The sequence below is a fragment of the Schistocerca piceifrons genome, chromosome 4 (assembly GCF_021461385.2).
Source record: "Schistocerca piceifrons isolate TAMUIC-IGC-003096 chromosome 4, iqSchPice1.1, whole genome shotgun sequence".
NCBI classification, from domain to species: domain Eukaryota; kingdom Metazoa; phylum Arthropoda; class Insecta; order Orthoptera; family Acrididae; genus Schistocerca; species Schistocerca piceifrons.
In genome coordinates this window covers 166,224,866-166,248,365 of record NC_060141.1, presented here as the reverse complement: position 1 = coordinate 166,248,365, position 23,500 = coordinate 166,224,866, and the positions used below count along the sequence as shown (strand labels likewise).

At 46.3% G+C, this 23,500-nt stretch overlaps 1 protein-coding gene across 1 annotated transcript in view; it reads right to left on the bottom strand.

Annotated features, from left to right (window-relative positions):
- The window catches only part of LOC124794891 (dnaJ homolog subfamily C member 22), a 61,484-nt gene that overhangs the window by 36,676 nt on the left and 1,308 nt on the right, over positions 1–23,500 (bottom strand). The gene's annotated exons all lie outside the window — the stretch shown is intronic.

The window sequence follows — 23,500 nt, the reverse complement described above, 5'->3', positions numbered from 1 at the left end:
TAATCTTTTAGTAACTTCCCTAACTCCATAATTAAGGTGACGAAACTGTAACAATTTGGACATCCGTAATAGTTGGCAGCCATGCTACAAGCATGCAACAACACTGTGCCTCCTGGAGAAATCTGACGATAGTCTACCAGTACTCTAACGGAGAGTGTACAACATGGAACACACAAACAGGAAAACCTGAGACAGCATTTGATAGGGAAAAAACCTCCCAACACTATTTTTAAGGCTTAATATGGGAAACAAAGAGAAAATGAATGCATCATACAAGTGTAACCTTTATCACAATTTATTGGACTGAAATTTGAAATTGTCATACAATACCTGTGTGTGTGTGTGTGTGTGTGTGTGTGTGTGTGTGTGTGTGTGTGTTTTCTGGAGAATAACAAGTATTTAAATCCATCATCTGTGTTTCACTTTTTGTTTATGTGCCCACCTATTACTTACTGCCACAACTACACACCGAGCAGTTGTCTTTACTCATTCTACTGTTTGTATTCTACTAAGAATTTTTTAGTAGAAAATGTACAACATTCTCATTTTCAAGAAGGGTGACAAAACAGTTAACATAATTTTAGGGCTACATCACTGATGTCATTCTAATCCAGAATTATGCCACATTACATACATTACAGCATTTTGGAAATTTTAAGAGTTCGTTTAAAAGCCGTCGTCGCGCGGGCCCGTTGTCAAGGCAGCACCGGACGCAGCGCCGCACCTAACCTCCACGCCGCTCCACTACCGCTACCGCTATGGCCCGCACAAAGCAAACGGCCCGCAAGTCCACCGGCGGAAAGGCGCCGCGCAAACAGCTCGCCACCAAGGCGGCGAGGAAGAGCGCGCCCGCCACCGGCGGCGTCAAGAAGCCCCACCGCTACAGGCCGGGCACCGTCGCCCTGCGAGAAATCAGGCGCTACCAGAAGAGCACAGAGCTGCTCATCCGCAAGCTGCCATTCCAGCGCCTAGTGCGCGAGATCGCCCAGGACTTCAAGACCGACCTGCGCTTCCAGAGCTCCGCAGTCATGGCCCTGCAGGAGGCCAGCGAGGCCTACCTCGTCGGCCTCTTCGAAGACACCAACCTGTGCGCAATCCACGCCAAGCGCGTCACCATCATGCCCAAGGACATCCAGCTCGCGCGCCGCATCCGCGGTGAGCGCACCTAAACCGCGCCGCGGCACCGCACCGCACAAACAAAAATTTTGTGAATTAAAAGTAAGATTTATTATTTATTTGATAGTTCGTTTCCTATGATGAAATACGCTATCAGGCAAGTGTCAAAAGAGTATTTCACTTGTTTACAATTACTAAATGTCTTGTGGTAGCGTTCTCGCTTCCCACACATGGGATCCCAGGTTCGTTTCCCAGCGGGGTTAGGGATTTTTCCCTGCCTCGAGATAACTGGGTGTTGTTGTGTCACACTCATCATCATCATTCATCCCCATTATGGTCAGAGGAAGGCAATGGCAAACCACCTCTGCTAGGACCTTGGCCAGTATGGCGGTGTGGGTCTCCCGCATCATCCCCTACGCTCCTCGGAATATGTATCATCATCATCATCATCATCATCATCATGTCACATAATTACAATGAATTAGCCAATGGAAGTTTACTACAGATGCCATATGTGAGTCAGATCACATAAGAACTTAATTCGGAATGGCAATAAAGCCACAAAAGCTGAGGTACAGAATATTAAACGTACTGCAGCTAGTCTGGACTTTTCTTTTTCACTACTGGGGAAAATCAGTGACATGTTATTGAAAATTTTGAGGAGTACGTAGCTGGAGTTATTCAAGGAAAGTAACTATTCAGAAATAAAGGTGTATTCATAGTAGCAGGTAATTTATTTTAAAAGTAAATTGGCGCTTTTGGTATCAGTAGCAGTGGACACAAAACTATTTAATTATTTTGAATTTCCTACTTATTATACTGGGTAGGCGCAGTGATTAAACACTAGAGTTATTCACAAGGTACATGGTTCAGAACTGTGTGCAATATCCCGATTTAATGGTTCTGTTGTTTTGCTAAATCACTCGCAGCAAATGCTTTGATGTTTCTTTAAATGATCTCAAAAGTGTTATAATGTGAAGACTTGCTACACCATACTACCTTCTTTTGTTCACTTTTTCCCTTTGCCTCCCTTTTTTTCAGTCATGACATTTTTTATTCTAATGTAGGAGTGAGTAGGAGACAGGGGCTGGTAGAAATGAAGACATGTGTGTGAACTATTTTCATTTCAAAACAATATACAATCCACTGCACTGGCAGATTCATTCTACTCTTGTGTTCATAATTAATTGCACACAAATATATGTATAGTTTGTAAAACGTTAGGTACCTAGCAGTATCAAACAATGGAAAATCCAGAATAGAATGTGAAACCACACGGCCACAGTGTGTGCGTCTTGTTTGTGTGTGTCTGCTATTGTTGATGAATGCCTTAATGGCCGAAAGCTTTATTTGTGACAGTCTTTTTGTCATATCTATCTGTGACTCGGCATCCCTACTATATGGTGAGTAGTAACTTTCCTTTTCATAATATTGTGCCTAGTAGTATGTATGACTGATCAAGAGTCTTAATCAAGAATAAATTTTGGAATAAGTAAATAAAAATAATTAAATAAGTATACAGCCTAATTATTTCTTTGTAAAAGTGTACCTACAGTGTTCCACAGTTTTTCCAATGCATGTTGCTGTTGGTAAGGGTTCACGTAATGAATGACACAACTGAATATGACAAATCATGAGTCACATGTGGGTTTGCAGCAATTAAACCTGTGCTATTATGTCCCAACCATGGAAATCTTCACAAATTTGGGAAAAATAATTGTCTATTTGTGACAACCAGAATTACAAGATTGGGTGATTTTCATTGCCTACCACATACTGCCACCTGACTGGTTACAAACACCAATAACAAATTGCCATTAGAATCACGCAACAGAAGAGCCATGGTGTATTGTTAAGTGCACTTTAGCCTATTTTTTCATCTAGTTTAAATCTTTCTCATCAACATCTACATCTATATTCTGCTAACCACTGTGAGGTGTAGAGCATACATCCTGCTGTACCAGTTATTAGGGTTTCTTCCTGTTCCATTAATATATGGAATGCAAGAAGAATGATTGTCTGAATGCCTCTGCACGTGCAGTAATTATTTTAATCTTATCCTCACAGTCCCTGTGCGAGTGATATCTAGGGGGTTGTAGTACACCCCTATAGTAATCACTTAACGCCAGTCCTTGGAATTTCATTAACAGACTTTCTCGGGATAGTTTACGTCTCTCTTCAAAGAGTCTGCCATTTCAGTTCCTTCAGTATCTCTGTGACACTCTCCCATGGATTAAAGAAACCTGTGACCATTCGTGCTGCCCCTCTCTGTACATGTTCAATATCCCCTGATAGTCCTATCTGGTATCGGTCCCACACACTTGAGTGATATTCTAGGATGGGTCACACAAATGATTTATAAGCAATCTCTTTTGCACACTGACTGCAGTTCCCCAGTACTCTACCAATAAACTGAAGTCTACCACCTGCTTTATCCATGACTGAACCTACGTGATCAATCCATTTCATATTTCTACAAAGTGTTACACCCAGGTACATGTACGAGTTGCCCTAGTGCACTGTCTACAATAACCTGTGTTGTAACACATAGCTTTTCGTAAAGCGAGTGTTATTGAACATCTAGATATACAACAAAAGATCTAAACAGTGAAATGATTTATTATTAGCTTGTTTGTTTAGAATTGTGAATTGTCTCAAAGTTAAGTTGGTTATTGTTTGTGCTTATACAATGGGAAGGATAGTTACTGCAGTCCCCAAAGTACAACAACAATGGCAATTTTGCTGTGCACTGTCATATCCGCTCACTTGGCAGTTTTTCTGTGCTATGATAATACAGCTCTAAGAAGTGGTGCGCGCAACTGAGTAAAGGAGCCTCTAAGAAAATGGTGCTAACATCACAGAGGACATATGACAATCATTGCATTCTATCTGTCAGATTGTTACAAAACTGTTATCAGTACTGTCAGGCTGTGTTTATGGAACATCTTATTGAATGCATGAACATTCTTTGTAAATGTGATCGTCCGTTACACATCAATTGTAGCAGAAGACACAATTTAACTTTTGTCAGAGGAAATATACATTCTAGTAAACAGAAGAGAGTCAGAATTTATAAAAGCTTCAAGATTCCAGCACAAGAATGGCTGCAGCAGTGAAGAAGTACACGTTAAGAAAAGCTATTTGTTGTGACAGTGCCACGACATTTAACAGTGCCGCCACGACAGTACGCGCAAACGGCGATAGAGGCACTCCGCAACTCGGCTGAGCGCGGGAGCGCCACCTAGCTACGAACAGTGCCGGCCGCATGTCACGGCATGGCAGTCGAATAAGAGATACTGAGTTGTTATCATGTAACGAGCTATTGTTTCTAAGTGAGTGTGTTTGAATATCCACGCAATTATTGGTGTTTACAGGTTATAACACTTTTTGGCGACGAGGTCGGATATTTTCACTGCATTGTGGATTTGTGTGTTCGTGATGGGGCAGACATGGAACAGCTTATGCAAGCGCTCACTGAACAACAACAAACACAGCTGACGGCTGCTATTCAGGTCACTTACTCATCGTCTGTCTTCCTCTTCTCCACCTCCATTCCCTCCTTACGACGAGGCCGCTGAAGACTGGGAGGATTATGAGAAGCGTTTACGGCAACACTTCTTGGCTTTCGGCGTTGTCGACGCTGCTACGTGTAAGTCGTTATTTCTATCTTTGATTTCCCCATGGATCTACCAGCTGCTATCTCAGTTAGCCCCTCTGCAGGAGCCTGCCTCTCTGTCCTTCCAAGAAATGTGTGACTTATTGTCTAACTATTACCGAAAAAACACCTGCGTCGTTGCCGCCTGCGTGGCGTTCTACCGGTGTCATAAACAGCCCCATCAATCTTACCGGGCTTGGGCGGCGAAACTACACGGTCTGAGTAGGAAATGTCAGCTTGTCACGGACACTCATCACGAGTCTTATGCTAATTCAATGGTTAGGTATGCTATTCTACGGCTTGCTCCTGATAAAGAAGTTCGGCAACGTGCCCTACAACTGCCAAACCCGTCATTGTCGGAAGTTCTAAGCATCGCTCAATCCTTTGAAGTGTCTCATGCTGCTGGCGCGCAAATAGACGTGTGGTGTGATGTAGGCGCTGTACAGTCAACTTTCGACACGGACAATTTGCCTGTTTTACAGGAGAACGAAGATGTGGCGGCGGTTCACTCGCGTAAACAACGTCGCGTTGGGCCGCAACGCTCGCAGCGTAAACAGCAACCACAGAAGCAGGTTCGTTCCGCACTTCCTTCTTGTCCACGTTGTTTCGTACAGCATGACAGGGCCGTGTGTCCAAAACGTTGGGCCACGTGTAATTCATGTAGGAAAAAAGGCAACATTGCTTCTGTGTGTTAGTCCCCTAAAGTTCCTGTCGACGAGGACGAGGCATCGGACATGGATGTTAACTGTGTGCTTTCTCAAACAAATAAGTTGATTGTTACTGTTCGTGTTCTGGATAAAGACATTCGCATGCAAGTGGACACTGGCTCTGCAGTAACTCTCATTAATTCTCGCACGTATTTGGAGTTGGGCTCCCCTCCCTTGTCTCCAGTTACGCGAAATCTGAGAACTTATAATAAACAGAAAATTCCTATCACTGGCCTGTTTGATGCTTCCACTGCCTACAAGTCTGTTGTTAGGCCCCTCACGTTTTATGTGGTGGATCATGCGGGCACTGAAAACCTGTTCAGTTATGATGCTTTCCAGTTGTTCGGGTTCTCCATTGATGATGATGTGCACCTCATATCTGAGGATATTCCGTATCAACAGCTGGATGGATTGTTGTTCGGAATTTTCGTCCGTGTTCTCTGCTGGTCTGGGTCGTGCCAAGGATTTTGAAACCCACATTACTCTTAAACCTACAGCTCGCCCTAAGTTTTTCCGGGCACGCCCTATTCCGGTGGCGTTGTGTGCACCTGTCAAGGCCGAGAAAGACAGGTTAACAGCTTCGGGGATTCTCCTTCCTGTTACCTCCAGTGAATGGGCATCGCCAATCGTGGTGGTTTCTAAACCAAACGGGAGTCTGCGATTTTGTGGTGATTTTAAAACCACTGTCAACGCTCAGAGCCTCATTGACACTTATCTTCTTCCCCGTCCTGAGGAGTTATTTACCAAGCTCGCTGGGGGCCAGTTCTTTTCCAAACTTGACTTATCGGAGGCGTACCATCAGTTGCCGTTGGATGCTTCTTCCAAGGAATTTCTCGTCATCAACACTCCTTGTGGGTTGTATCAGTACCAGCGGTTACCATTTGGCGTCGCTAGCACGTCGGCCATTTTTCAGCAGTTTTTGGAACAGCTCACGGCTTCCGTTCCCGGCTGCATAAACTATTTGGATGACATTGTTGTCATGGGGGCCTCCACTGAGGAGCACCTTCGCAATTTGCGTTCACTGTTTCGGGTTTTGCATTCGGCTGGGTTGAGGTGCAATCTGGACAAGTCACAGTTCTTCCTACCCTCCATTGTGTATCTTGGTTTCCACTTGTCCCGTGAGGGTATACGTCCTCTACGTCAGCACGTTGTGGCCATTAACGCTCTACCCCGGCCGTCTACGGTCAAAGAACTTCACGTGTTTCTAGGCAAGATTGCTTATTATCACAAATTCATTCCATCCGCAGCAGCGGTAGCTCATCCTCTGCATCCGCTGTTACGCAAAAACGTCCCTTTCTGTTGGTCCGACGAGTGTGAGCAGGCTTTTGTCCGCCTGAAGGCTCATATGCAGTCGGCGCCTTGTCTTGCCACATTCTGTTCGGGTCAGCACTTGGTTCTGGTGACTGATGCGTCACAGTATGGCTTAGGGGCTGTTCTCGCCCATCGGTATGAGGATGGGTCGGAACGACCCATCGCCTATGCTTCCAAGACCCTCAACGATACGCAACAGCGTTACTCGCCAATCGAAAAGGAGGCGCTCGCTATCATTTATGCTCTAAAAAAGTTCAGCGTTGTTTTTGTATGGTTCTATATTTCACCTCATCACCGACCACAAGCCGCTGGTCTCTCTGTTCAGCCCATCGGCGTCACTTCCGGATAAGGCAGCTCACTGCCTGCAACATTGGGCCTTATACTTGTCTCGTTTTCACTATGAGATTCACTATCGCCCCACGGCTCAGCACGCCAACGCTGACTCATTGTCGCGATTGCCGATGGGCCCCAACCCGGTTTTTGATCATGATGAACTACTCTGTTTCCAAATTGATGAGGAAGAACGTCGTGCGGTCGAGGGTATTCCACTTACAGGTTCGCAGGTCGTGTCGGCTACTGTGCGGGACCCGGTCCTGCGTCAGGTGATTGGTTTTGTTCAACGGGGTTGGCCGGACAGGACCAAGGGCCGGGCATCAAATCCCCTTCGCAACTACCATGCCTTGCGCCTTCGTCTGTCTGTTCGTGATGGTGCTGTTCTTCTGGCCACGGATGGCGCATCTCCACGGGTCGTGGTGCCAGCCTCTCTTCGCGAAGATGTCCTCAACCTGTTGCATGAAGGCCATTGAGGTATTTCTCGGACTAAGTCCCTGGCCCGCAGGCACGTTTATTGGCCCGGTATTGATTTGGACATCGCCCACATGGTTGCTGCGTGTGGTCAGTGTGCTCAACAACTGGCTGCACCTCGTACAATGCCCTCTCCGTGGCCTGATCCGGCGCAGCCATGGGAACGGGTGTACGCTGACTTTGCCGGCCCCTTCCTCGGTACTTATTGGCTACTGTTGATTGACGCCTTCTCAAAGTTTCCGTTTGTTGTTCGATGTCCGTCGCCCACCACTGCGGCGACGACGCTGGCTTTGTCCAAAATCTTTGCGCTAGAAGGTCTTCCATCCACGATCGTCACGGACAATGGCCCTCAGTTCTCTTCGCAGGCCTTCCGTGATTTTTGTACTGGACAACGGATTCATCATGTTACAGCACCGCCCTTCCATCTGCAATCGAATGGGGAGGTCGAGCGCCTAGTCCGCACTTTCAAAAGCCAGATGAAAAAATTCCTTAGTGACTTTTCCACAGATGACGCTCTGCTGCAATTTCTGAGTTCTTATCGCTTCACGCCTCTGGGTGATCGCAGCCCTGCTGAACTCTTGCATGGCCGCCAACTGTGCACTCTACTGCACTTGCTTCACCCTGCCAAGCCTTGTGCTGTGTCCCCTAGTGCGGGAAAATACTCGGTGGGTGCCGACGTGTGGGCACGAGGGTATGGATCTCGCCCTAAATGGATTCCAGGGGTGGTCAAGGCTCTTGCGGCTGCCAGATTTGTGAAATACGTACGGACGACGGCATGGTTGTTCGCTATTACGACCAGATGCGCCCACGAGTGGTGGCCACGCCGGTGCCACCGCCCCTTCCTTCGCCTCCACCAGCCCGAGAAGCCAGTCCTGTCGCTGCTGCCGATCTACCGTACGTATTGATGCAGCCGACGTCACTACCACTTCCGAGTACGCCGGAACCGGCCCCAGTCACGATGCCGCCTTCTCCGGGACCCATCTCGCTGGAGCACACCCCCAGGTCCACGACACCTATGGATGCTGCTCCGGAGTTTTCACCCATCATCTCATCCAGGAGGCACGTTCCACACACGAGCTTCTGTCCTGGACATTTTTGACCATACTTGTCTCTCCGCGGGATCTTCTCAAGGCCTCACCAGAGACCATGGATGTCTCCGCACTGTCCATGTCTCCAAGGGGGAGGGGGTGGGGGGGAGTGTTGTGACAGTGCCACGACATTTAACAGTGCCGCCACGACAGTACGCGCAAACTGCGATAGAGGCGCTCCACAACTCGGCTGAGCGCGGGAGCGCCACCTAGCTACGAACGGCGCCGGCCGCATGTCACGGCACGGCAGTCGAATAAAAGATACTGAGTTGTTATCATGTAACGAGCTATTGTTTCTAAGTGAGTGTGTTTGAATATCCACGCCATTATTGGTGATTACAGGTTATAACACTATTTGATTGTCTGAGTAGTATTTCAAGAAGCAGCAGTTCACAACTTGAGAGCAACTAATTTCACAATCTGAACCGTCTGCAGCTCTTGGTCTAGTGGCTTGTGTTGCTGCTTCTGGATCACAGGGTCCCAGGTTCAATTCCCAGATGGGTTGGGGATTTTCTCTGCCCGGGGACTGGGTGTTCGTGTCCTCCTCCTCCTCCTCATCATCATCATCATCGTCATCATTCATGACAGTGGCTCAACTGGACTGAGTAAAAAAATTGACTGGGTAAAAATTGTGACTTTGTATGAGCACTGATGACCGCACAGTTGAGCACCCAACAAACCAATCACATCATCAGCATCATCATCACAATCTGAACCTATACACAGCATTTCAGACATAAAAACACTTCAAATCCAGAAACTGAAGAAACACAAAAATACAGCACTTGCAACTGTCTTTTCAAAATAGAGTAGTAACAGACGAAAATCTAAATTGGAGCAAATAGCTGCAATGTGCAAGAAGGCATCAGAATTTTTCTGCGCCCTAGCAAAATATAAAAAGCTCTTCCTTCTTGACCTGAAAAAAGACAATTGCAGAAATGCTTATACTGCCAGTAATTGATTACATTTATGTTATCCTGCAACGTCTGTCTCAGGAAAACTCATGGCACCTGGAATTGGTTATGAACGCCTGTGTTTGAGATATCAGCACTGTTCAAAGTTAACTACCACATGCACAGCTAACATGACCGCATGAAGACAGGCACATAGATTTCCGTACACTCTGAGTCCTCTATTGTCTTATAACATATAGTGTTGCTCTTGTCTCTCCTTGACCTTAATGGTTTTGTCTGATCAACATAGTAGAAACAGTTGTTCCCATCAATGCAAATTCCTTTCTGTCCCACTCTAACACTCAGCCATTGTCTTTAAGTCCTTTCCAGTAGCAGGAACTAGAATCCATCATCACTTCAGCGAACTGAATAACATCTCTAGTTTCTTAAGACAGTTAACGGCATATCTACTGAATCAACAGTAATGTCTAACTTTGTCCCTTCACATACTCGTTGCCCATTACACTCTCCTTTCTAACTAGATCTTCCCTATTTCCTAGCTCTCTTACCTGGTGCAGTCTTCTTCAATTTACCTCCCCAGAAATTGCTGTATCAGCAAATATGAATTTTCTAAACTTTTAAATACTTTTTCTATGTGCCATTATTACCATCATCATTATAGTGGTGCATGTTGGAAGATTCACAATTTCAATTTTAAGGAGATGGGTTGTCTCAAGACCTTCGCTCCACACCTTACCGTGCTTAATTGCACAGCCATTACCGAATTCTGTGCTCCAGAGGTGTCACAATGTTATTGTGTCTGGTTGGTAGCTGATAATTGCAGTGGTCAGGGGTAAGCTGTGTCAGATGGCACTGACTCGCTCTCCTGATGGGAGAGATACCTGTTGCATCGAGTTGTTTGTGTAAGTTGAGCACGAGCATAAATAACTAGTGAGCGAGGAAGACCTATGAACACAGATCTGCAGAAATAATCTTCAATGAAATGATAGTAAGAACTGTCACTCAGGAAAAATTTCTCGCTAATTCAAAGCATAAGGACCGCTCAGTACCAATTTAATGGACAAATTGGCCAAAGCAGGTATAGCTACCAAACAAGTTATGGACAATGCTGATATCCAGATTATCAACACTGCAAGATCTATGACCCCTACACATTCAACTATCATAGTTGTAGGCCTTTTTATCATTGTCAAAGGCCTCAATCAACAAAGTAATGTACACTCTCCGGTCACATTAATGTGACTAACTGTCAGACACCTGATAACCTTTTGCAGCACAGGCCAGTGCAAGATGTGCTGGAAGAGAGAGTCAATGAGGTTTTAGAAGGTACTGACAACGATATAGAGCCAGGCTGACTCCAGTGGCAAGGCCAGCTGCGCTGTGTTTCTCAGTTAGGACACATGTTGTGAACAGCCCAATTGAGGTCATCCCACAGACTCTTGGTTGGGTTTAAATACGGGGAGTTTGGTGGCCAGGAAAACTCATCCTGATGCTTTTCGAACCACATACATATACCGTGAGCTATGTGACATGTTGTGTTGTCCTGCTGGTAGATATCATGCGGTGGAAAAACAAACAGCATGGTCCCCAAGGATAGATGCATACCTGTGTTGATCCACTGTGCCTTCCAGTATGGTTAGATCACCCACGGATTTTTTTTCTTTTGTTTGTTTGGGGTTTAAGGGCGCTCAACTACTGAGGTCATTAGTGCCCAGTCACAATTGTTAGAGCACACAGAATCTAGTAAAACTCAAGGGGGGAGGGGGGGGGGGGGACACGACACCAGAAAGTTCTTACAAAGATGCAGATAAAATAAGTGAAGGAGTTAGATGTCTTTGGACAAGCCAGTCAATGTAATGAAACGAAGAACACGAGCAGCTGCTCGAGTGTCATCAGCTAAAATATCCTATAAAGTAGACGGCATAGACAGGACAACACGAGATTGACTAAAACGGGGACACGACAATAAAACATGGCGCACTGTTAATGCATGACCACAAGGGCACTGCGGGGCTAGGTCACCGGAGAGCAGGTAGTGCTGGCTAAACCGGCAATGCCCAATCCACAACCTGGTCAGAAGGACCTCTTCTCGCCGAGATGGTTGGGAGGAGGTTGTCCAAGCAGTTGGGAATGGTTTTACTGCCCGGAGCTTGTTTCCTTGAAGTGATGACCAAGTGTCCCACCAAAAAGACACAAGCCTCCTACAAACAACCCCACTAATGTCAGATGACGGGACACAATGGGAGGCTGGCCGAGGCAGGAGGACTGCAGCCTTGGCTGCAGCATCAGCAGCCTCATTCCCAGGCACTCCTACATGGCCGGGAACCCACAGAAAGCTGACAGGAGAGCCATCAGCAGCAGAAGAATGGACTGCTGGATCCGTTGCACCAAGGGATGGACCGGATATGGAGCTCCAAGGCTCTGAAGAGCACTGAGTGAATCAGAGCAGAGTGCATACGATGAATGGCGGTGGCGGCGGGCATACTGAACGGCCTGATGGAGAGCAAAAAGCTCGGCCGTAAAGCTGGAACACCGGTCGAGGAGCCGGTATTTAAAGGTGCCGGCCCCGACGACAAAGGCACAGCCGACATCATCGTCAATTTTGGAGCCATCAGTGTAAATAAAGGTGTGACTGGCAAGTCGCGCACGAAGTTTGACAAACCGTGAGCAATACACTGCAGCCGGAGTACCCTCCTTCGGGAGTGAGCTGAGGTCAAGATAAATATGAACCAGAGCCTGGAGCCACGGTGGTGTCGGGCTCTCACCCTCTCTGAAGGTGGTAGGGAGGGCAAAATCCAATTGTCAAAGCAGGCAACAAAAGCGGACTCCAGGGGGCAGCAGGGCAGACACATACAACCCATACTGACGGTCGAGAGAATCAGTGAAGAAGGACTGATAAGAGGGGTGGTCTGGCATTGACAACAGCCGGCAGGCATACCGACAAAGCAGTACGTCGCGCCGGTAGGTCAATGGTAATTCGGCAGCTTCAGCACAAAGACTCTCGACGGGACTAGTGTAGAATGCTCCGGTCGCAAGACTTAACCCCCAATGGTGGATGGAGTTGAGACGGCGTAAGAGGGATGGCCGAGCAGACGAGGCTCCCATAATCCAGCTTTGATCGGACGATGGACCGATACAAGCGAAGCAGGACAGTGCGATCCGCTCCCCAAGATGAACCACTGAGAACTCTGAGGACATTAAGGGAACGTGTACAACGGGCAGCCAAATAAGAGACGTGCGAAAGTTTCCTGTCCAGTGTGAGCCCTAGAAACTTAGTTGTTTCCACAAATGGGAGAACAATGGGACCGAGATGTAAGGATGGCGGAAGGAATGCTTTATATCGCCGAAAGTTGATGCAAACCGTCTTCTCTTCAGAGAACCGGAAGCCATTTGCCACACTCCATGAGTATAGGCTGTCTAGACAACGCTGAAGGCAGCGCTCCAGGAGGCATGTTCTCTGGGCACTGCAGTAGATCGCGAAGTCATCGACAAAAAGAGAGCCTGAGACATTAGGTGGAATGCAATCCATAATTGGATTGATCGCTAAGGCAAAAAGGGCCACGCTCAAGACGGAGCCCTGAGGCACTCCGTTCTCCTGGAGGAAGACGTCGGACAATACGGAACCCACACGTACCCTAAACTTTCGATCTGTTAAAAAGGAATCAATAAAAAGGGGCAGGTGACCGCGTAGACCCCACCTGTGCATAGTGCGGAGGATACCTCCTCTCCAACAGGTATCATAAGCCTTCTCCAAATCGAAGAACACGGCTACCGTTTGGCGCTTTCGCAAAAAGTTGTTCATGATGAATGTCGACAAGGTGGTCAACAGCGGAGCGGCGGCGACGAAAGCCGCATTGAACATTGGTAAGTAGCCGTCGAGATTCAAGAATCCAAACTAACCGAGCGTTAACCATGCGCTCCATCACCTTACAGACACAGCTTGTAAGAGAAATGGGGCGGTAACTAGAAGGAAAGTGTCTATCCTTCCCGGGTTTGGGTATAGGAACAACGATGGCGTCACGCCAACGCATGGGGACTTGACCTTCGGTCCAGACGCGATTGTAGGTACGAAGAAGGAAGCTTTTGCCTGCCGGAGAAAGGTGGGCCATCATCTGAACGTGAATGGCATCCAGCCCCGGAGCAGAGGACCGGGACAGTGCAAGTGCACATTCGAGTTCCCGCATAGTAAAGGGGGCATTTAAGTTTCCAGATTCAGCGAGTGGAAGGAAGGTCACCGAGCCTCTTCTGCCTCTTTCCTGGGAAGGAAGGCAGGGTGGTAATGGGCGGAGCTTGAAACCTCCGCGAAAAAGTGGCCGAAGGCGTTAGAGACATCCACAGGATCAACAAGGACCTCATTACCTGAAGTCAGCCCAGGTACCGAGGAGTGGGCCTTAATGCCCGACAGCCGGCGCAGGCCACCCCAGACGACAGAGGAGGGAGTAAAACTGTTAAAGGAGCTGGTGAAAGAGGCCCAACAAGCTTTTTTGCTGTCTTTGATGACTCTACGGCATTGCACTCAGAGTCGTTTGTACTCAATACAATGCGCCAACGTAGGATGGCGGCGAAAGGTGCGTAAAGCACGTCGTCGAGCACGGATAGTATCTCTACAAGCCTCATTCCACCAGGGGACAGAAATGCGACGTGAAGAAGAGGTAGTACGAGGAATGGAACGTTCGGCAGCATTGATGATAACAGCCGTGAGGTAGTCGACCTGGCTGTCACAACTGAGAAAATCGTGGTCCGGAAAGGTCGCCAGGGAGGAGTAAAGTCTCCAGTCAGCTTTCGGTATGTTCCAGCTCGAAGGACGTGGGGATGGGGTGTGGTGCAGGAGACGAACGACACAGGGGAAGTGGTCGCTCAAATAGGTGTCAGAAAGGACATACCACTCGAACCGACGGGCAAGAGTGGTAGAACAGATCGAGAGGTCCAAGTGGGAGTAAGTATGAGTAGAGTCCGAGAGGAAAGTCGGGGCGCCAGTATTGAGGCAGACAAGACTGAGATGGTTGAAGACATCCGCCAAGAGGAAGCCTCTCTGACAGGATGCAGGAGAGCCCCAAAGGGGATGATGGGCACTGAAGTCGCCAAACAATAAAAACGGCGGAGGAAGCTGAGCGATCAGGTGCATCATGTCAGCCCGACTAACTGCGGATGACGATGGAGTGTAGACGGTACAAACGGAAAAAGTTAAGTCAGAAAGAGTAATACAGACAGCTACTGCTTGGAGTGGGGTGGTCAATGGGATGGGATGGTAATAGACATCGTCCCGAACGAGCAACATGACCCCACCATGAGCTGGAATACCGTCCACAGGGGTGAAGTCAGACCGCTCCGAGGTATAGTGGGTAAAAGCAATACGGTCAGTTGGGCGCAACTTGGTTTCCTGGAGACCAAGGACGAGCGGACAGTGCAGGCAGAGGAGCAGTTGTAATTCCTCCCGATTAGATCGAATACCTCTTATGTTCCAATGTAACAAAGCCATCGCTAGTCAGAAAAAAGGGGGAACGAAACGGGTGAAGAGCTGGTCACCTCGACGGCCGCAGACGGCCAGGTTTCGAGGGAACAACGCTACAACCGGCGGGAGGCGGATCCTGTTCCGAGTCGTCGCCAGCTGCGGCCGCTTTCCCGGGTTGTGTAGGAGGGGCAGCATCATTCGCCGACGAGAGGCCAGCTGAGTGCCTGGCAGCGGAGCGTCCCGGCGAAACTGAGGACGGCCGAGAGCAGCGACTCACGGATGGAGCGTCAGACGAAATGTGCCGGGGTGGAGAGGGGGATAAAGACTTCTTCTTGGAGGCCTTCTGGGAAGTCCGATGAGGCACGGGGATGGTGGGCTGGACCCGAAGAAGGTCCTCACGCGCGGGGTCTGTTTAGGAACGCCGGACCTCGGAAGCCGGGGTCTGGAACGTTTCCCCGATGGACGCCTGAGAAGAGGATCGCTTCTCAGGCGGCGGAGGGGGAGGAAGAGGAAGGGTGGCCCCTGGGGCAGGGGCTGCGAGGGAGGAGGATTTGGAAGGGAGGGATTTGGGAGGCGGCGGCATAGACCCCGGATGGGGTGAGGAGGTGGAGGGGAGATGGGATAGGGGTGAGGATACTGTGGAAGGAGTGGACACGACTGAGGCAAACGAAGTTGTCAACGTCACGGGATGGAGGCGGTCATACTTTTTCCTGGCCTAAGAATAAGAGAGGCGATCCAAAGTTTTTAATTCTTGGATCTTCTTCTCCATCTGATACGCGGGGCAGTCTAAAGATCTAGACGAGTGGATGCCAGGACAATTGACGCACCGAGGTGGTGGGATGCATGTATGGTCCTCACGAAGAGGACATCCACAATCGCCACAAAGGGGCTCAGCCTCACAAAATGGTTCAAATGGCTCTGAGCACTATGGGACTCAACTGCTGAGGTCATTAGTCCCCTAGAACTTAGAACTAGTTAAACCTAACTAACCTAAGGACATCACAAACATCCATGCCCGAGGCAGGATTCGAACCTGCGACCGTAGCGGTCTTGCGGGTCCAGACTGCAGCGCCTTTGACCACACGGCCACTTCGACTGGCTCAGCCTCACACCGTGACAGCATGTGCCCAAAGCGCAAACACCGAAAGCAGAGCATAGGAGGCGGGACGTAAGGTTGCATGTCGCACTGGTAGCACATCACCTTTACCTTCTCCGGGAGAACGTCCCCCTCGAAGGCGAGGATAAAGGCCCCGGTGTCGACGCGACGGTCTTTGGGGAAGCGCTGGACTCACCGGATGAAATGCACGCCTCGGCGCTCCAGGTTGGCCCTGAGCTCCTCATCAGATTGCAGCAGGAGGTCCCGATGAAAAATAACCCCCTGCGTCCTATTCAGTGCCAGATGCGGGACAATGGACACTGGGATGTCCCCTAGTCGGTCGCATGCCTGGAGCGCCGCCGACTGAGTGGCGGAGGTGGTCTTTATAAGAACGGACCCCGAACGCATTTTACTGAGAGCCTCGATTTCCCCGAAGATGTCCTCGATGTGCTGGACAAAGAACATGGGCTTGGAGGCGGGAACGCCCCCCATCGGTCCGAGAACAGACTAAATAGCGGGGGAAGTACTTCGCCCCAAGCCGGCGGGCCTGTCCTTCCTCCCAGGGAGTGATCAAGGGGGAAGGGGTAGGAGAACCAGAACCAGAGACAGTACCTTTCCTTTTAAAAGATTCGGCCGCAGAGTGACCCGATACATGTTGACATTTCATCTGCGAAACGTCCGCCCCAATACCACCCACTCCGACCAGGGGCTCTCCCCACGGGCGCCACCCAGCCGCAGCAAGGGCCACCTGGCAGGATGACCGTTGCCGGGAGTCCTGATGCCCCAAGGAGATGGGCATCTACTCCTTGGCCGACGTGTGGAGGGTGCAGCTCAAGTATCGGCAGTACGATCCCTGTGTTGTCAGGGGGCTACAACCTGGAGGGTACATGACGACCCCACCACAACGGGCTGGCTACCGTGCTGGATTTCGGGTGCCATGGAAAGTCCATCATGATCGTAGGTGCAGATGGGGACGCACTATGGGCGTAACTTGTGCAACCCATCAGGCGTTTAGGCCCAATTTGAGGAATAGCGGGTGTGGTTACAACGCTGTTACAATGCTGCGTGCCAAGGTCTTAGTGCACTGAGGACCAGTGAGACACCACATAAGGCGTCCTTCCCCAAAAGGCTCGTACTTCTGTAGAATTTTGAAAAATGGAGGTCAAACCCCAAGGGGGACCATCACATGGAAGGCCGAAACGGTTGAAACTCCTTTTAGTCGCCTCTTACGACAGGCGGGAATACCTCGGGCCTATTCTTATCCCGGACCCCCAGGGGGGGTCCCCGCGGAATGACATGAAAACATTTCACAGACAATAATGCCCCAATGATTGTTGCAGGGTGTTCACTTTCAGACATTTCATGCCCTACACGCCAATGGCCATCTGTCCAATTGAGCATAAAACGTGATTCATCTGAGAACGCAACCTGCCGTCACCCAGTGGACATCCACTTGGCATGCTAATTCCAACCTTTTCTGCTGATTAAAAGCAGTCAGCATCAGTGCTTGAACCAGGTGCCTGATGCAGAGGCCCGTACAAAGCAATGTTAGCTGAATTGTCATTAAGGAGACACTGTTGGTAGTCCTTTGGTTCATCTGAGCAACATTTGAATGTCTATTAAGCCGTACACATCTCCGCAACTGCTGTTCGTCTGTCATCTATGACAGTGGTGCACCACAGTTGCTTCGGTGCCAATTCTGGATAGCGCCATTGTTCCATGCACAGTATGCATCAAACATGGCAGCACACGAACAGTTCACAAACATAACCATTTCAGAAATGTTTCTACTCTCAGCCCGAAGGCCAATTATCATATCCTTTACGATGTCAGATAAACTGCTCAATTACCACATTACAACAATGATTGCACAGTTTTTCAGCGTATCCCCAACACACTTCATATACCCTCCTCTATTAGTGCTGCCACTTGCCGTGTATGAGTGGTTAATGGACACTGATGCTCAACACATGCAGTGTTGTATTACTGATGAAACCACTGGGAGACAAAACCCTACAGCAATTTTACTCTTCTCATGGAATTGGCCAGCCTGCTTGAGAGAATATCTTGTTTTTGAATGCAGTCACTGGCTGTGACACTACTCTGCTATTTACAGTCCGGGTGAAGTGAAATGTATCACTACATTGAAGAAAAACCCTGAATTGTAACAGGTATATTTAAAGGTATGGAAGCAGACAAGGAAGCCATAGTGGAGTGTGGTAAACGATCCCTCATCAAAGTGTGTGGTGGTGTAAGTGGAGAGTCTCTAAACCACCTCAGATACAGAAGCTACATCAAATAGACATTCAAAATAGCACCAACATTGCTTCTCTGCCACCAACTGAGGATGCGGCTTGCCAGCATATTCTCTCAGTGTACCACTATGTACAACAGGGAGGAGGGGAGATCAGTGTTTAACGTCCCATCAACAATGAGGTCATTAGAGACGGAGCACAAGTTCAGATTAGGAAAAGATGGGGAAGGAAATCAGTTATGCCTTTTATCAAAGGAACCTCCCAGCAGTTGCCTGAAGTGATTTCCTTAAATCACTGAAAACCTAAGTCACAAACGCAGGATGTGGGTTTGAACAGTCGTTCTCCCAAATGTGAGTCCAGTGTACCAGGTACAACAGTGGCTGGGCAGAAGTAAAAGTCTCCGGAATGGGGTAGGATGATGTTTAAGGATTGCTGGATTCCAGTCACTATACTTCAGCTGCCAGCACCCAGTGTTATTCTGACCCATATTGCAGGCAAATGCAAAACAGGGTGTCGTGGCTGCTCCTGTAGCTTCCGAACAACAGGCCTCCACTGCTTGAAGCTCTGCATCAAATGCAATACGGTTTGTGAGAATGTCAGGCACCTCAATTCACAACACTTAACATATCCCATACTGGAAGTAGAGAAGAAACAGGAGACTGAAATGAGGATGGTTATAGCCAAAGGCAAGCTGTGTTTCACATTATTATTGTTATAATTTCCTGTTGTGAAATCTCATGACCTCATAATTGTAAGAAGCACTACACTTTGACTTCAACTCTAATGTATTATAACTAATTATAATTTTAGTAGGTAAAGAATTATTCTCCTATTTTGAGGTATGAACTGAAATTAACATATTTTTAGCACTAACACCTATGTAATTTGTTTAAAGTGATTATATTAACAATATAAAGATGATTATTATTATTACCAAATGCCAAATAAAGAAATATTATTATGTCTTTACATAAGTTATTTGAACACCTTGTAACTGAAGGTGTGACTGAAGCTTTCATATTGCTCTTTAAATGAACATCATAGCATACTGAGGGATGTGAAGTTCGGTTTGGGGGTGGCACGCAAAATTATGCTAACTTCAACATGTGCTACATGTCGTATGGTTGGTCTGATGAAAATGGTCACCATACCTAGTTTGTGGGAAATTTTATCCTCTTTATTTTCATAATCAACTCTACCAAAAACTGAACCATTTCAGAGTTACAAACAAAAAAAAGGCCCATTTTTTGTTTTTCTTCTGTTTCTGATCCATTTCCAGGCCAAAATTTTGAGGAGACTTTGAAAATTTGGATTCAGCATACTTGAAAATATAAAGGAAACTTATCAAAAAATTTCTACAAATTTTTCCTCCTGATATCACCATTTGACTGGACTAATACGGCTGCTGCCTCTCTTCAGGAACTATACATCTGGCCTCTCTACAGATAGTTCTCTGATGTTCTTGTACTTATGGCACTGCTATCGGTATTGTCGAAACATGGAAGTCAACCCACAGCTGCAAAGTTTACAATTTGAGGGTGGGAGGGCATGTTAATCCATCCATTTAATATTCCAGTGATTTTAAAAGGATAGCTGAAAAACTATGTTTGTCGACATAAACATAACTCGGGTAACAGATATTAACCATTTATAGGCCAGTTCTGCTAACAATTCAGGTGTTATGCTACTTCAATGAGCAAAAATAACCTGCTAGCACCAGGAGACCTCAATGGGCATAGAATTGATGAAATACTCCGCAATTCCTTCAGTTCTTGTGGGACAATTATTTAAAATGAAGTTGACACATAGCTACACTAATTAAGAATCCAAATTCATCATATTCTGCTTATTAAGCACCTCTGATTGTCTTGAGCCAATGACAATGGTGTTGGCATATTAAGTACATCTGCACTCCATTCATGGAATGATCTTCTGGGGTAGTGTACATAAAGTTAATCAAGTGTTTGTTCAGAAGACGTAAGTAGAAAAAATGCCACGTGAAGTACATGATTCTACATCTTCCGAATCCTTACACTCAGTTGCATATTTTCTCCTTGATTGTTTTTGTTGCTGGCAACAAAAATCAGCTTCAGCTGAACTACAGTGTACACTAGCCATCCTATCAACAGCAAGAAACTGGGAATCTCAAACACTTCAAACAAAATTAAAAACATACCAATCAGCCACTCATTCAACGAATTATCTGTGTATCTAGAATTAAGGAATACAAAATTCTGGAGCTATGTGGCAGGTAGTAGGGTTTGTTGTAAAGCTCCACAACACACGAGTCATAAACAGAGCTTTATGCACCGCCTTTTTTTTTAAGCCACATTTTTATAAAGAAGGTAGCATTGGCCAATACTAGAAGAAAATTTTAAAGCTAAAAGTGCACTTATGGTGATCATGGGAAGTCAACATGACAAATTATGAGTCAGATGTAGACAGCAATGAGATTTCCTATGATTTGTAAATGAAGTTAGCTGGTACTTTGCTCAATTAGGTTAGAATTTACTCATTTGAATTTTTGGTAACATCAAAATAAAACATCAGTTATTGCAATGACAACCATATCCACAAGCTACAATACTCATCAATCTACTATGGCAATCTTTTACTTTCACGTTGAGATTCACTGGCTTTGTCATCTCATAAGCAAATTACAACATTCCAATCAAACCTAGGCCTCAGGCTTTATTATAGGTCTGTCTGTTGGCTCATCTGGAATTTGCCAGCCATATGAAGGAATACGGAAACGGTAACCAATATTAAAAGTTCAGTAAAAGTAATTTTCGCTTTCTCCATACCAAAAATAGGTAATTTCCAAGAAACTGTGCACATTGAAGTAGCTGACCCATTTTGATACATATCAAATAGTTGCCTCCAGAGATGTTGACAAGACATGCAACAAAAGATGAACATATCCAAAACAGAAAGATACTATATGGTATTGAATATCAAGACATAAATCAAGAACCAGTCACTAAGTGGGTGTAACAGTTTTATTTAATTAATGGAAGTGGAAGGGGAAAGCTACAATTCCTATTTCCTACTAATGTATCATGATATACATATATGCGGTTATGCAGTAACATAAGTGTACAGGTTGAATTACTGCGACTGAAACCATCAGTAATTACATTTACGTGTTCCTTGAAAACATTTGTCACGATGTCTGATAAACATCTAAGCATGTTGCCACCTTCTACCAGTAACTCCCCCACTGAATTTCCATCAATGAAATAGAACTGCTAAACCCATGTAATGACTGGTTCTCGATGTACAGTGTGATGTTCAATAACAAGACATCTAGGCATGTTGCATATTTGTAGAAGACAAATACAATAGAGCTTGTACGTACGTAGTATTTCCCACTTTGAGACTTGACAGAGTCAAACGTTCGAAATATATTGCTCGCAGTGGGTCTGCAACTTTGATGCGCACCTACTCTTAGAAATTACCCAAACATAAACGTAATCAATTCATGACTAGAGGCAAAATAAATTATTAAATTCAGTGACAGTCATTGGCTTCCGTACACTATCACCCAACTGACTACAACCAATGCCTATGGACTGCCAACATCAGCATGAAATTGGACACTTTGGCAAAAAATTCCTATAACTGCATGCCCGGAAACCAATACCTGTTGCATCTGGCCACTCTACTTGTGATGAGAAATTTGTAATGGGTAAGCCACCTTACTATTGCACTACATTGTGTGATGAAATACCAGTGCTATTGGAAACGATTACTCTTGCAAGAAGACAATGACTGGTTTATGCGTGACAGGAGCACCACCATATTTTATACAGTTCATGTGACGTCACCTCACTGAAATATTTCGTAAGTGATGGATTAGTTGAAGGTGTCCAATGGCCTCTGTGTTCAACGTACCTTAATCCAGGGATATCTGACTATGGGGACATTTCAAGGCATTTGTGTACATCCTGACACACTGACAATGGTTATTGTGCAGACACTGCATACACATGTTGCAAATGCATGCGTCACACTCTGCATATGGCCACATGTATTTGAATTAGTACACGATTTGCTGCAAGGGAGGGCTGAAGGATGAGTCAGGAAGCATATTAACCACAAGCAGCACTGCCTACAGTGTCTACCTTAATGTAACAGACACACGGGGAAGGACAGGATGTACAGGCCCGTATCTCAATAAAGTACTGGTTTCCACACACATTGTTATAGAAATTTTTCTTCTAGTTTTGATCACTACTATCTCCTGTATGAGTATGTGACACTGTTTTTAATAGCCTGTCTTTATAGATGTAAGATGCCATTTCCTTTATGAATGCCAACAATCATGGAAAAATTACACTACAATAGGAGATAATTAGTTTAACAGAAGAGCCAGAAACTTTTTTGAAAGTAGGGCCTATCTACTTTCTTTGTAACTTATTTGATTATAGCTGACATAGATATGAAAAGCATTAAGAGTGTAGTGGTAATTTATTGCTAATGCAAATAAATGCCAGCTTTACTAATTTCTGTGTCTTTTGAAAATTTATACCTCATTCTGCTCACATTTATGAAGGCTCTCCTTGATGGAATCTACAAAACTTGACAAATTAATAACTGAACAAACTAATGGTCCAGTCTCCAAAAAGACGAGTTACCACATTTCAACCCAACCATGTAACCTACATCACCAATGCAGATTACCCAAATAATTCAATTTATAGCCTTTGAGCTATCCGTTGTGTGTGTGTGTGTTTGTGTGTGTGGTTTGAGTTTTTTGAGTGCATCTTTCACAAGGTCTCTCAGACTAACTGTTTATGACCCTAATGCTGCACTCCAGACCCTCTCCTCCTTTGCAGCTATTCAGTATCCCTAACTTATGAATAATGTGTGTTTCTATTATTCTTGCTTTCACCCTTAGCTCATACAAAGGTAAATCCAGAAAATAACAATACATGAAAAGTACTGAATTACAGAACAAATCAGTTAAAGCTGCCACAGAAGCAAAATTATTGTGAAATGGACTGCTTTATTGTTGAGTTTGGTTTAGAAAAAGTTCATGTAATATTTCCATTAAGATCCAGACAGTTGGACTCAGAAATCCAGTGATTAAATACTTCACG